Genomic DNA, 12,628 nt, shown 5'->3' with positions numbered 1-12,628 from the left:
GATGAAGTTGGAATGGATACATGTATGTAAAAAGCGACCTGAGCTCAGTGAAATACGTCCCCGTCGGGGGGACAATTGGGATCAGTGCTTAAGTTTGGCACTCCGATGAATAGGTAATAGAGATAAGATGAATAAGGTTCGATATAAGAGCTGTGGCCATTGAGGTGGCGCGTATCAAAGGATCTGCTTAGAAAGTATCCAAAGAATGAGTTAACCCTAGCATGCAGAGTAGGGCGGGATCGATGGGAGTGCGGATGTCCCCTAGTCATTACCTAAAGTAGATGGGTATAGAGGACTGATTAGGCAAAGATTCCTCTGGTCATGCTTACCTGCAGGAAGGCGTAAGCCTGGACGACAGCGACTTTGAGTTGATCAGTGCCTTCTTTTCATGGAAGCCTGTGCAGTGTCTACAATCAAAAGGGACATCCCATCAAAACAGCGGGCAAAGGAGAACTATTGGGACCAGGGAGAAGGCATAATGTCTGCTCACCGAGCCCACAGACACTTAGGACTGCACTTGTAGGTCGTTTGGGCATAGAGGACCAGTTTTCAGATTCTGTGAGGTGTTCTGGCTGGGGCGCAAGTCCCTGATCATTTAATTCCATAGGAGATATCATCACATATTGGGCTTTTGGGAATGAGCTAGACAGGATTGATCTCCCTCCTGCTGTATCGCTAGTAGAGATGCTATTACTGGTCTATGGGGGATGTCTCTTCCTCCTGCTAAATGACGAGTAGGGATGCTGGAACTGGTCCAGAGAGATGTCTCCACCTCCTGCATAATCTCTAGTGGAGATGCTGTGACTCCTTGAGAGAAGTTGTCTACCCCTCCTGCTGAATTTATAGTGGAGATGCCGATGCTGATTTTGAGGGCATGTTTCTACATGATTCTGAATCTCTAATAGAGAAGCTGTCACTGATTTAGAGAGGACGTGTCTTCCCTTCCTGCTGAATCTCTAGTAGAGATTCTGATACTGATCTGGAGGGGATGTCTCTACCTCATTTTAAATCTCTAGTAGAGCTGCTGGCACAGATCTAGAGAAGATGTCTCTTCCCTGCTTTTAAATCTCTACTAGAGATGCTGATACATATCCTAAGACAATGTCTCTACCTCTCACTGTTTGATGTTATTTTAGAGACATATAGAAGTGTAGTGAATGGTGGACAAGATGTGATAATATCGAGTGGGGCTTAATTGTGAACAAAGCCCTCTTGGTAAGCAGCCTCAATAAAGTAATAACATAAACTTTGGATGTATGATGGGGGAAAAACAGTAACTAAGTTAAAATCCTATATCTTGTATGACGGTTGCGTCAGAGATGGGGCAAGACTAGGATCCATAGCAAGATATTTGAGCTCTAAAATAAGACAGCAATGCCTAAAATTCGGACTCAATCTTTACCCGACCAAACAAATTATAGGAATAAGATTGGGTACACCACGGGAAAGTATAGTGTGTAGTGTAGGTTTTGTGAGTCTTCAAACAAAGAGGATTCTTGAAAAAATCGACTGTTGTTATGTCCCAAATTTGCTGGCTTATGACTGAAATATTTGAGCCAATTTGTAAATGATGTAAATAGGGTTATACCGGATGGTTTGTGGTACCGGTTTCTGGATGGGAACTCATTTCCATTGATTGTTGACACAATCAGATTTTTAGAAGACATTTTAGGGATAAGAGTTGTCAAATTAGTAGCAGTGGTTATTGGATTTTTAATTAAAATGTTAATGCAGATGGTAAAGGGTCAATGCATTTCTACCTTTTGTATTTTATTGTACATTAATGAAATGTAAAATAACTGTGTTGTAAAGGTGAAAGTTTGTAATAAACCAGACACAAAATTAAAAAGGAAATGATGTCTCTTCCCTTCCTGCTGAATATCTACTAGAGATGCTGGCACAGATTCTGCCGGGCTGTCTCTTTCCTCCAACTGAATCTCTAGTAGAGACGGTGATACTGATCTTGAGTGGCTGTCTCTTCCTACCTGATGAACCTCTAGTAGAGATGCTTATACTGATCTTGAGGGGATGTCTCTACCTCCATCTGAATCTCTAGTAGAGAAGCTAGCACAGATCTAGAGAGGATGTCTCTTCCTGTCCCGCTGAATCTGTTGTATAAAAGCTGATACTGATCTTGAGGGGCTGTCTCGTCCATCCATCTGAACCTCTAGAAGAGAAGCTGATACTGATCTTGAGTGGCTGTCTCTTCCTACCTGATGAACCTCTAGTAGAGATGCTTATACTGATCTTGAGGGGATGTCTCTACCTCCATCTGAATCTCTAGTAGAGAAGCTAGCACAGATCTAGAGAGGATGTCTCTTCCCGTCCCGCTGAATCTGTTGTATAAAAGCTGATACTGATCTTGAGCGGCTGCCTTGTCCATCCATCTGAACCTCTAGCAGAGAAGCTGATACTGATCTTGAGCGGCTGCCTCGTCCATCCATCTGAACCTCTAGAAGAGAAGCTGATACTGATCTTGAGCGGCTGCCTCGTCCATCCATCTGAACCTCTAGCAGAGAAGCTGATACTGATCTTGAGCGGCTGCCTCGTCCATCCATCTGAATCTCTAGTAGAGAAGCTGGCACAGATCTAGAGAGGATGTCTCTTCCCGTCCCGCTGAATCTGTAGTATAAAAGCTGATACTGATCTTGAGGGTCTGTCTCGTCCATCCATCTGAACCTCTAGCAGAGAAGCTGATACTGATCTTGAGGGGCTGTCTCTTTCATCCTGCTGAATCTCTAGTTGAGATGCCGATACTGAGCTTGAGGGGCTGTCGCTTTCATCCTGCTGAATGTCTAGTAGAGATGCTGATACTGATCTGGACGGGATTTCTCTTCCTCCATTTAAATCTCTAGTAGAGAAGCTGGCACAGATCTAGAGAGGATGTCTCTTCCCTTCCAGCTGAATCTCTAGTAGAAATGCTGATTCTGAACTTTAGGGGCTGTCTCTACCTGATTCTGAATCTCTAGTAAAGCTGCTGGCAGATATCTAGAGAGGATGTCTCTTCCCTTCCTGCAGAGTCTCTAGTAGAGATTCTAATACTTATCTTAAGGGGCTGTCTCTACCTCCTTATCTTGAGGGTGTGTCTCTACCTTCTTTGCAATCTCTAGTACAGGTGCTGGCACACATCTAGAGAGGATGTCTCTTCCCTTCCTGCTGAATCTCTAGTAGAGATGCTGATACTGATCTTGAGAGGATGTCTCTACCTGCTTCTGAATCTCTTGTAGAGCTGCTGGCACACATCGAGAGAGGATGACTCTTCCCTTCCTGCTGAATCTCTAGTGGAGATGCTGATACTGATCTTGAGAGGATGTCTCTTCCCTTCTTGCTGAATCTCTAGTAGAGCTGCTGGCACAGATCGAGAGAAGATGTTTCTTCCCTACCTGCTGAATGTCAAGAAGAGATGCTGATACAGATCTTGAGTGGATGTCTCTACCTGCTTCTGAATCTCTTTTAGAGTTGCTGGCACACATCGAGAAAGGATGTCTCTTCCCTACCTGCTGAATGTCTAGTAGAGATGCTGATACTGATCTTGAGTGGATGTCTCCACCTGCTTCTGAATCTCTTGTAGAGTTGCTGGCACACATCGAGAAAGGATGTCTCTTCCCTACCTGCTGAATGTCTAGTAGAGATGCTGATACAGATCTTGAGGGGATGTCTCTACCTTGTTCTGAATCTCGAGTAGAGCTGCTGGCACAGATCTAGAGAGTATGTCTCTTCCCTTTCTGCTAAATCTCTAGTAGAGATGCTGATACTGATCTTGAGGGATGTCTCTGCCTCCATGTGAATCTCTAGTAGAGAAGCTGGCACAGAACTAGAGAGGATGTCTCTTCCCTTCCCGCGGAATCTCTAGTAGGGATGCTGATACTGATCTTGAGGAGCAGAGTCTAACTCTTTATCTTGCGGTGCTGTAGCTACCTTCTTCTGAATCTCTAGTAGAGAGATGCAGGCACAGTTCTAGAGAGGATGTCTCTACCTTCTTCTGAATCTCTAGTAGAGAGATGCTGGCTCAGTTCTAGAGAGGATGTCTCTACCTTCTTCTGAATCTCTAGTAGAGAGATGCTGGCTCAGTTCTAGAGAGGATGTCTCTACCTTCTTCTGAATCTCCAGTAGAGAGATGCTGGCACACATCTAGGGAGGATGCCTCTACCTTCTTCTGAATCTCTAGTAGAGATGCTGGCACAGATCTAGAGAGTATGTCTCTACCTTCTTCTGAATCTCTAGTAGAGATGCTGGCACAGATCTAGCGAGGATGTCTCTACCTTCTTCTGAATCTCTAGTAGAGATGCTGGCACAGATCTAGAGAGGATGACTCTACTTTCTTCTGAATCCCTAGTAGAGAGATGATGGCTGAGATCTAGAGAGGATGTATCTACCTTGTTCTGAATCTCTAGCAGAGATGCTGGCACAGATCTAGAGAGGATGACTCTACTTTCTTCTGAATCTCTAGTAGAGAGATGATGGCTGAGATCTAGAGAGGATGTATCTACCTTGTTCTGAATCTCTAGCAGAGATGCTGGCACAGATCTAGAGAGGATGACTCTACTTTCTTCTGAATCTCTAGTAGAGAGATGATGGCACAGATCTAGAGAGGATGTATCTACCTTGTTCTGAATCTCTTGCAGAGATGCTGGCACAGATTTAGAGAGGATCAGTGGAGCTTCAGTGGAGATGGGCAAAAGTAGGTAAGGAGATACGCCAGGGTTTTAATGTGCAACCCAACTGCCAGGCAGGCACTGCAATCTGCACGGACGGTTCATGCCTTTAACTTGAGCATAGATGGAGGTGGAAGGAGCCTCTCATTCTTATCAGTGGCGTATCCAGACTCTTTTGACTGGGATGGTCCAATTGGGGCACTGATTTATGCAGGGGTGGCATGAAGTACGAGCGCACTCACACATAATGATCATAGTTTATGATAATGGGGGGGGCACCTGGGGTGGCCAATCAGGTTCCAGGGGTAGCACGGACCATCCCGGGCCACTCCCTGGACACACCTAAGGTAGCTGCATGGAGGAGAGTCTGCCAGGATTAGATAGCCACTTCTACAGCAGGATCTGTCTGTTCCCGAGGGATTCTCCACGGACTCCCTGCAAATTCGGTACAAGGATTCTCCGTGTGCATGCTGGAAGACTTGGCATGTGCGCAGAGAATCCATGTATTCTCTACACCATTCACATGTTATTTTATTTTAAGTTACTTTGTATTGCTCCCTATGTAAATTAAGGTTCTCTTGAAGGTCCAATAGATGAAAGGGGGTGGGGAACAGAAAATGCACATTTTACAATGGCGGCGGGGCAACGTGTTGTTTGCGTAGAGATATCCTCCACCGGGAATATCACACTATGCTGAGGGACTCACTGTCACCAGTGTCCAGTGTGCACAACCTTCTGTGTGGTAACTGCATGCCTGCAGCTTCCACAGGCATATAGCCAAGTTGCAGCAGCACTGCATGCAGGGAAAATTGGTGAAAACAGGGAACACCTTTTCCTGGCTTTTTATTCAGATTTGCCAATCTGCGAATGAATGCCTTAAAGCCATCATGACGGCTCAGCATGCAGCATTAAAGGTGGTGTGATTTTTTTTCAGGCGCTTGGGAGCGAGCCGGCCTTTTAGAAAAATCTACACGCCGAAGTAAACAGCTTGCTCTGCTGCACGCTCCTCACACAGGAGCATGAGCAATGTGGCCTTTCAGCAGAAGCAGTATTAATGAATTGCATTATTCCAGTTTTGTGTCTCATTAGCAGGACGGCGGGGGACATCTTAATGAATCAGTGCAAACGGCAAATGAATTAATTACCCATGTTAAGCTACGTTAAGTAGCGTAGGTTGCACGCCTGAGGCTGGGATGTTTATCCCGAGGACACCGCTGTGATGGAGTGACCTTTTTTTCTATCTGCGAGAGAGTCTCTTGCATTCTATGCGGTTTGAAAGCGTCAGCCGTAACCTTTGGCTGATCACACGCCTGCTTCCGGTGCCCGCGCGCGAGTCACGTGCGGCTGGTAATGGTATTCGCTTGCTCCTGGCACGATCTCTTCCGGATAACACGGGAGGAAAAGCAGGCAAATCGATAGCAGTGCAAAATCAGACCACACAGGGGATTCAAGTGCGCATGCTATGGTAGACTAAAAGGGAAAAGGGGGATGAGCCCGAAAACAACTCATCTCTCACCGCCTGAGATTTACACATTTTTATTGTAGCAAAAGGGAGAGGCTCACATTCAGATAGTCACAGATTTTTTTTTATTTTTTATTTTTATTATGAATATTAGCCAAAACAAATGTTTACGTTTTACTCACAGTACAAAAAACTTAAAAACATCTGAAGGTAGATTACATCATTTAGTGCAAATAAACAATAACTGCTTAAAACTTTACTCAGCTACATCACAGTAAATACAGCAAGCAAAGTCAAACAAACAATTCTGATTAAAACGAAATAAAAAAAGAAAAATTACCATACTTTCAACAGAAAAGTATCATGATAAATACAAAGGAATACAAAGGAATACAGGAAAAACACGGAGAGGAGGGGGTAAAACACAAATATAACCTCCTCCTTCATGCCGAGCGTTAGCTCACCTCACCAGTTTAAATGAGAACATGATCAATTTTAGATCATTAAGAAGTTTGACCACTTCGGTTATCAAGGAGACTTCATTACCTGAAATAATTCTCTTTCACATATCGTCAGAGTCCAGCCATCTCTCCCTATCAAAAAACCTCTGCAATCTCCTCCGTCTTAATTCCCTTATGCCATGGCAGGACACAGATAGTCACAGAAAAAGTACACCATCAATCTGCAAAAATATGTATTTCAATTATAAATAAGATATTCACATCTGCACCTACAATTATAACACAACAGACGACATATATACTTTTAGCTACAGCATCATATGTGTGCTGTTCTCATACAATCACAAAAAACTTGTCAGCAACAGTAACTACGGTATAGCCTACGTTGAATAATCTTTCAATTGCTCTTGAGTTTTTAGAATACACTGAATTGCACTTTACTATTCTTATATAATTTAGTATGTGTTATTCTCAATGACAATAACCAGTGCGCTCTATTGTAAACACCACTGCTAAAACTTGCTACAGTGGAGCCAAATTCCCCAGTCCAAGTCAGGGGTCTGCAATCTGTGACTCTCAAGATATTCTGGACTACGACTCCCAAGATCCCTCACCTTTGACTGTGCTGGCTAGATCTGATGATAGATGTAGTCCAAACCATCAGGCGAGGCGAAGGTTTACTGGTCTCGACTCTTGGTGCTTCCTTGTTGGTTTTCTGTTGACGGAGGTTGGTGTGGCTTGTTGCCTTTCGCTGTGTTCAGGTGATTCATTTCAACCTTTCACTGGCGGTTAGATTTTCAGGCGGCCAAATGGGTTTGAAAGGTGAGGAGTTAGAACTAGGTTTTGCAACCCTTAGCTCTCCCAATGTTTTGGACTAAACCCTACAGCAGCCATAGCCAGCATACGCAATGGTGAGGTATCAAGGCAGTCATGGTCTAAAACATCTGGAGGTATCTACTGATAGGTTGATCATGATCCTTGACAGTGTCTAGACGAGCACAATGCTTTTAGTGGGGCAGAAAACATCATGAAAGGGGAAATCCTTCCATGGGTTTGATTTTTCCCATCTGTTTTGATTCCCTTTCTCTTCTACTCCTCTGCAGCTTGCTGCTGGTTCAACCTAGGGTTCTGTCTTTTTAGGTTTAGCTATATAAACTGAAGCTAATGCATTGGAGTGTGCCATCAACGATCGTTGTCTAAATGCTAATAAGACTGAAATCCTCCTCATCGGTACACCTTCACCATCCTTTCCCCTCACTCTCTGGCCGGCTTCCCTTGGCCCTCCTCCTACCCCTACCTGCGAGGCTAAGAACCCCTGGTCCATCTTTGACTCCACACTTTACTTCTCCACCCATATCTCTGACGTCTCTAAAAAGTCAAACTTGTTACTGCACCTCCTCAGAGGTACTCTGCCTTTCCTCTCCTTCTCCCAGAAGCTCACTGTCTCCCAAGCTCTTCTCTCTAGGTTTGGCTATTGTAACAGCCTCTTTCTAAATCTACCTGCCTCTGCTCTCCGCTCTCTGCATCTAATCCAGAAGAGGACTGCAAGACTTGTCCTTAGCCTCTAGCCCTGGGATCGTATCTCTCCAGCTCTGAAATCCCTTTATTGGCTCCCAGTGGATGCAAGGATTACATTTAAAACCCTCTGCATTGTCCACAAGGCTTTCTGGGGCCTGGGGCAAAAATACCTTCAACTATCCCTCAGTAAATACTTCCCCTCTCGAGCTCTTCGCTCCTCTACCTCTAACGCCCTCAGGAACAGCCGTTTTTCAAAGAAATACGCTGGGGGCAGATCTCTGTATTCGGCTGGTGCCTCCCTTTGGAACAACCTCCCTGCCACTCTAAAACTTGAGGAAAACCATCTCTGGTTCCGGAAGCACCCCAAGTTGTTCCTCTTTCCCTCTGCCTTTGTCCCCCATCTCCCCTGCTGATCAGTTCCTCTCTTGGCACTGTGCACCTGGCCACCCTCTGTCCTCTGGGCCCAGTTCCCTGCTCACCCTGCCACCCTCCTGCACTGCATCCAGGCCATCCCTTGCACTGGAGTCTGTATCTGTACCCATACAGTCCCCCAACCCCTTTTTCTCGGCACTTATCAGACATACCTTGTCTGCTAAACCCAGCACTTGCCACTTGCTGGCTACACTACACTGTTTATAGCCTTTATTTATTTATTTGATTTATTATTATGTATCTGTTTTTCTCCTCCACATTTTCCACTCTCCCTCCTTCCATGCACTTTTCACCTTTTCCCTTTCCAATACATTTGCACGTTCTCAATGTCACTGGGCCTAGTAAGATCATAGTTTTTTTCACCCCTGTTCCCCTCCCTTGCCTTGTTGCGCTCTCAAACAATTGTGTACGAGCGCGATATAAATAAAACATCAATTCAATTCAATAAAGCTAGGGAGAGATGGCGTATGAGTAAGGAAACAATGCTTGTAGGTGTTGTTTGGTTATTTACCCACCCATTGACTGCCCAAGGCCATGCTAATCAGATGGCCATCCCCACCCACTTCCTGAACCTCCTCACCCAAAAGTCACCCTCCTAGGATTTCTCTGGCTGGCTTTTTCAAACCTTAAAATCAAACTTTGTACTCAAAGTGCCTGCCAGGGTTTTTTCAAAGCAGTCTTCTGAGAGTTAATGGTTTAATTGGTGCTGTAAACGCACTACTGGTGTAATAAAAATGTCCTAACCAGGTCTGCCTTCAGTCACTTGATTTGTAAGTATGCATATCCTAAAGTACTTTTGAATACAAGGATTGGTAAGCTAACAGTTGTGTCTTCTGTCTTGCGTTTGCCAGGAACGCCAATCATATGCCATGCACATACACAATTTTCCAGCTGCTATCATTAATGGCCAGTTAGAACCATTATGGCAGTGCCTGGCAAATATCTTTCCTTTGTCTACACAAACGCCAAAAATTGTTGCCGTTGCCAATGCTTGTTTTAATCTTCAAACTCTTACCAGGCTCATTTACGAGGATGGCTTCTGTTTTCATTGCTCCAATGGTGAAATCCCGATCCTATTCCTTGAGGACTAGTGTCAGACTCTTGTCACTTCAGGGATGGCATGGAGGCTCTTGGTGGGTGAGTGGCTAAAATCTGGATGAAGCTTAACTCAGAATATGTGTCTCCAACCCTGGCCCACTAACATGGTCCTCTTTCCATACTCTTTTCTTCAGTTCGAAACCAGGAACTTTGGCTTTATTATTGCTTTCCCCCTAAGTATCAGCTGAAATTAATTTTAAGGAATGAGAAAATTGTTCCCCAGACCAAAGCCATAGCCGGTTCCACATGTGTAGCATTGTTTCACGAATACCGCAACTCAATAAGCCTTGATGTCCTGGGTTCTCACCTCTGGTGCCTGCGCTCATTCAAAATACGGCTGATCACCTAATCTCCCGGGTAAAACACTCATCCCACACCTTACCTTTCCTCACCGAGCTACTCTAGGTTAGCATAGTATTCTTTTAATGGTGCTGTGATCCGTTGACAAAGCCTACTTGGCTACTGCCTGCAGGCTTCCAGTTCCAGATGTACAAACTTTCACCCTACCAACGTGGGCGTTTCCACTGTCATCCAACAAGCTTGTTCTCCTTCTTCCACGTTTTCACCTTGTCCAAAAGGGTGGTCTTTTCATTCAGACAGGCACCTCTTCTTTGGAAGTTGTCCTTCCTTTATCTTTATCTTTACTCAAGACCACTGCACCTTCTGCCTGGCCTCCGTCTCTTTTTTACTACCTCCTCCCCTCAATTCATCACCCACATGCCTAATGGTGCACATACTCTTTATGAAACTTCAACGCATACCCATTACACACCCACACGTGCCCCAGCCCATTTCAATATAGTCTACATGCCATGTGCCCACAAGCTTTCAGTGGCGTACCCACTTGATACACTCGCCTGCAACAAATTGCTAGCAAAAATCGATGGCCTGTATTCTAAACCCTATGTGAGGTTTGAACTAAATATGCATCAAAAAAGCACTATCCTGAATCTCTGTAATACAACACATCTATCTCCACCCAAGTGTATACCGCGTGTATGCTTAAGTACTCACCTCTGACTTGGTGAAAGCTAGCCCTTCATGAATTGGAATTACCAAAGTGTCAGCTCAGCCTTTCATCCTTAAATGGCCGATATATTGAGTGCCGGTAAATTGGGTAACAAAAACATCTATTTTCACGACGCTTAATAACAGGTGGAATCTATTATAATAACTGATATTATCCTTTAGTACAAGCTTGCAACAGTGTGCCCAGAAGTAAAATCTTCCTGAAGCAAAGTAATAGCAATCAAATCAGTGACCTGTGGGCACAAGTTGTGAAATGCTTTCAGCAGCATCACCAGCCCACCAGAGCCCTCTGCTTGGACAGTGTTCTTCAGACAAAGCACCAGGACTAGGCTCAGAAATCCTGACCCTTGCCTGTCACCCTTATCATTGTGTGCCAAGAGAGTTCTTCCATGATTTAATGAAGTTTGTTCTCTGTAACTAAATTCTTCTATCACATTTCTAACAAAATCCAGTGAGAGGCCCCTTCAGCGGTGGTAGAACCATGTTGGTACCGTTCTGTAGCGTCTACATTTCCATTCGAACCTCCCAGTAGGATTTCACATTTTCCACGGTATGGCTTCACTATAATGTAAACAAGCACTTGATTAGGTTAGCAGGGTACATACAGCATAAGTCCTATTATGCCGATGGTTAAAAGTAGCCTCTCTTTTATGTTGATGGAAGTCCCTGCCTCCAGTAATGAGTTGCAGTAGGGGATATGAAACATTTGGCTCTCCAGATGTTTAGGACTAGAACTCCCATTAGCCCTAGGTAGCATGGACAAAGGTAGCATAGACAATGGCGAAGGGTCATGGTAGGCACAACCCAAAAAGCTGGAGAGCCATAGGCTTTAGATCCCTGTAGTTGCAGCACAAACCAGTGTGTTTAAGCAAGAGTTTCAAAGACCATATAGTCCCTTTTCTATATCTGCATCAGCCTGGTGTATCTGTCACGCTCCCTTCCTATTGAATTTAATAGTTGTTTTTATTGGTCATGTCTACACATTTTTGTTCCACGGTAATCGTCGACTTTGTAGAGTTGAGGAGGCGGTACACATCGCCCGCTGGAAGCTCAGGCCCCTGAACCCCCGGCCCGCTTTAACACCCCACACACAATCAGGCCCAAATGAACCACAAGCACAGATTCACTACAAATGCAGCAAACACTGTATTTAAATGTTGCCATAGCCTGCAATACCTTCATACCTTCATTACAATCCACCAGGCACACCCCTCAAACTCATAAACCCGGATCTAACACCAACCTTCGACCTCCTCAAACCGGGTAATAGCACTGCCGCCCTCTGCCTGGCAGCAACTGACAGGGAGCTAATATCACTCAGCGTCTTAGCACGTCTTACAATCATAGATAGCACCATCCTTCATCCGCGAGCAGCACTCCTCCAATGAGTGGTACACCATGGGCCATGTGCAACACTCTGGACCAAGCCCAGTTTAGGTGGTTGTATCTGCTCCTCACCAGCTCGTTTCAGGTATAACACTACAAGACCATCTGTAACCTGTTAGTTGTCACCGGCAACAGTGAATATCACAAGAATGCTTCTTTTTAGGATTGGCTCAGGATACAGCTATATTAAAGAGCATATTCTGTATTTGCAGTTACAGGATGAGATTGAAGAGTCAAAGTAATATAAATGCAGATTCCCTCAAGGTGCATGCTCTCCTGGGTCCTTATTGCAGAAACGTTGCACTGGTGTAAGCGCAATTTTACCTGGTATTAGTGCAAGGATAAAATGACACTATTGCAAATAGTGTATTCTTTCAATGTGTTTTTGCACCAGGGCTCTGTTTGCCCTGGTGTTATCATTTTGTTATCTCTTTTTGTTCTTCTGGACACAATGGGTATCGCCTACACTAACTACGCCGACGACACCCAGATTCTCCTCCCCCTCTCAACTATCAACATGACTCAGAGAAAATAAACTCGATCTACCAAACCATTCAAAAATTAATGGCTTCAAACTTTCTTAGTCT

The 12,628-nt window shown here is 44.6% G+C and overlaps 1 protein-coding gene across 1 annotated transcript in view; it reads left to right on the top strand.

The window, feature by feature from the left end:
* GFRA4 (GDNF family receptor alpha 4) overlaps positions 1–12,628 on the top strand; it is a 929,345-nt gene that overhangs the window by 97,002 nt on the left and 819,715 nt on the right. The gene's annotated exons all lie outside the window — the stretch shown is intronic.

This window comes from Ambystoma mexicanum, chromosome 6q (assembly GCF_040938575.1).
Source record: "Ambystoma mexicanum isolate Mex_15411 chromosome 6q, UKY_AmexF1_1, whole genome shotgun sequence".
In the NCBI taxonomy this organism is placed as follows: Eukaryota; Metazoa; Chordata; class Amphibia; order Caudata; family Ambystomatidae; genus Ambystoma; species Ambystoma mexicanum.
This window is presented reverse-complemented; position numbering and strand designations above follow the sequence as displayed.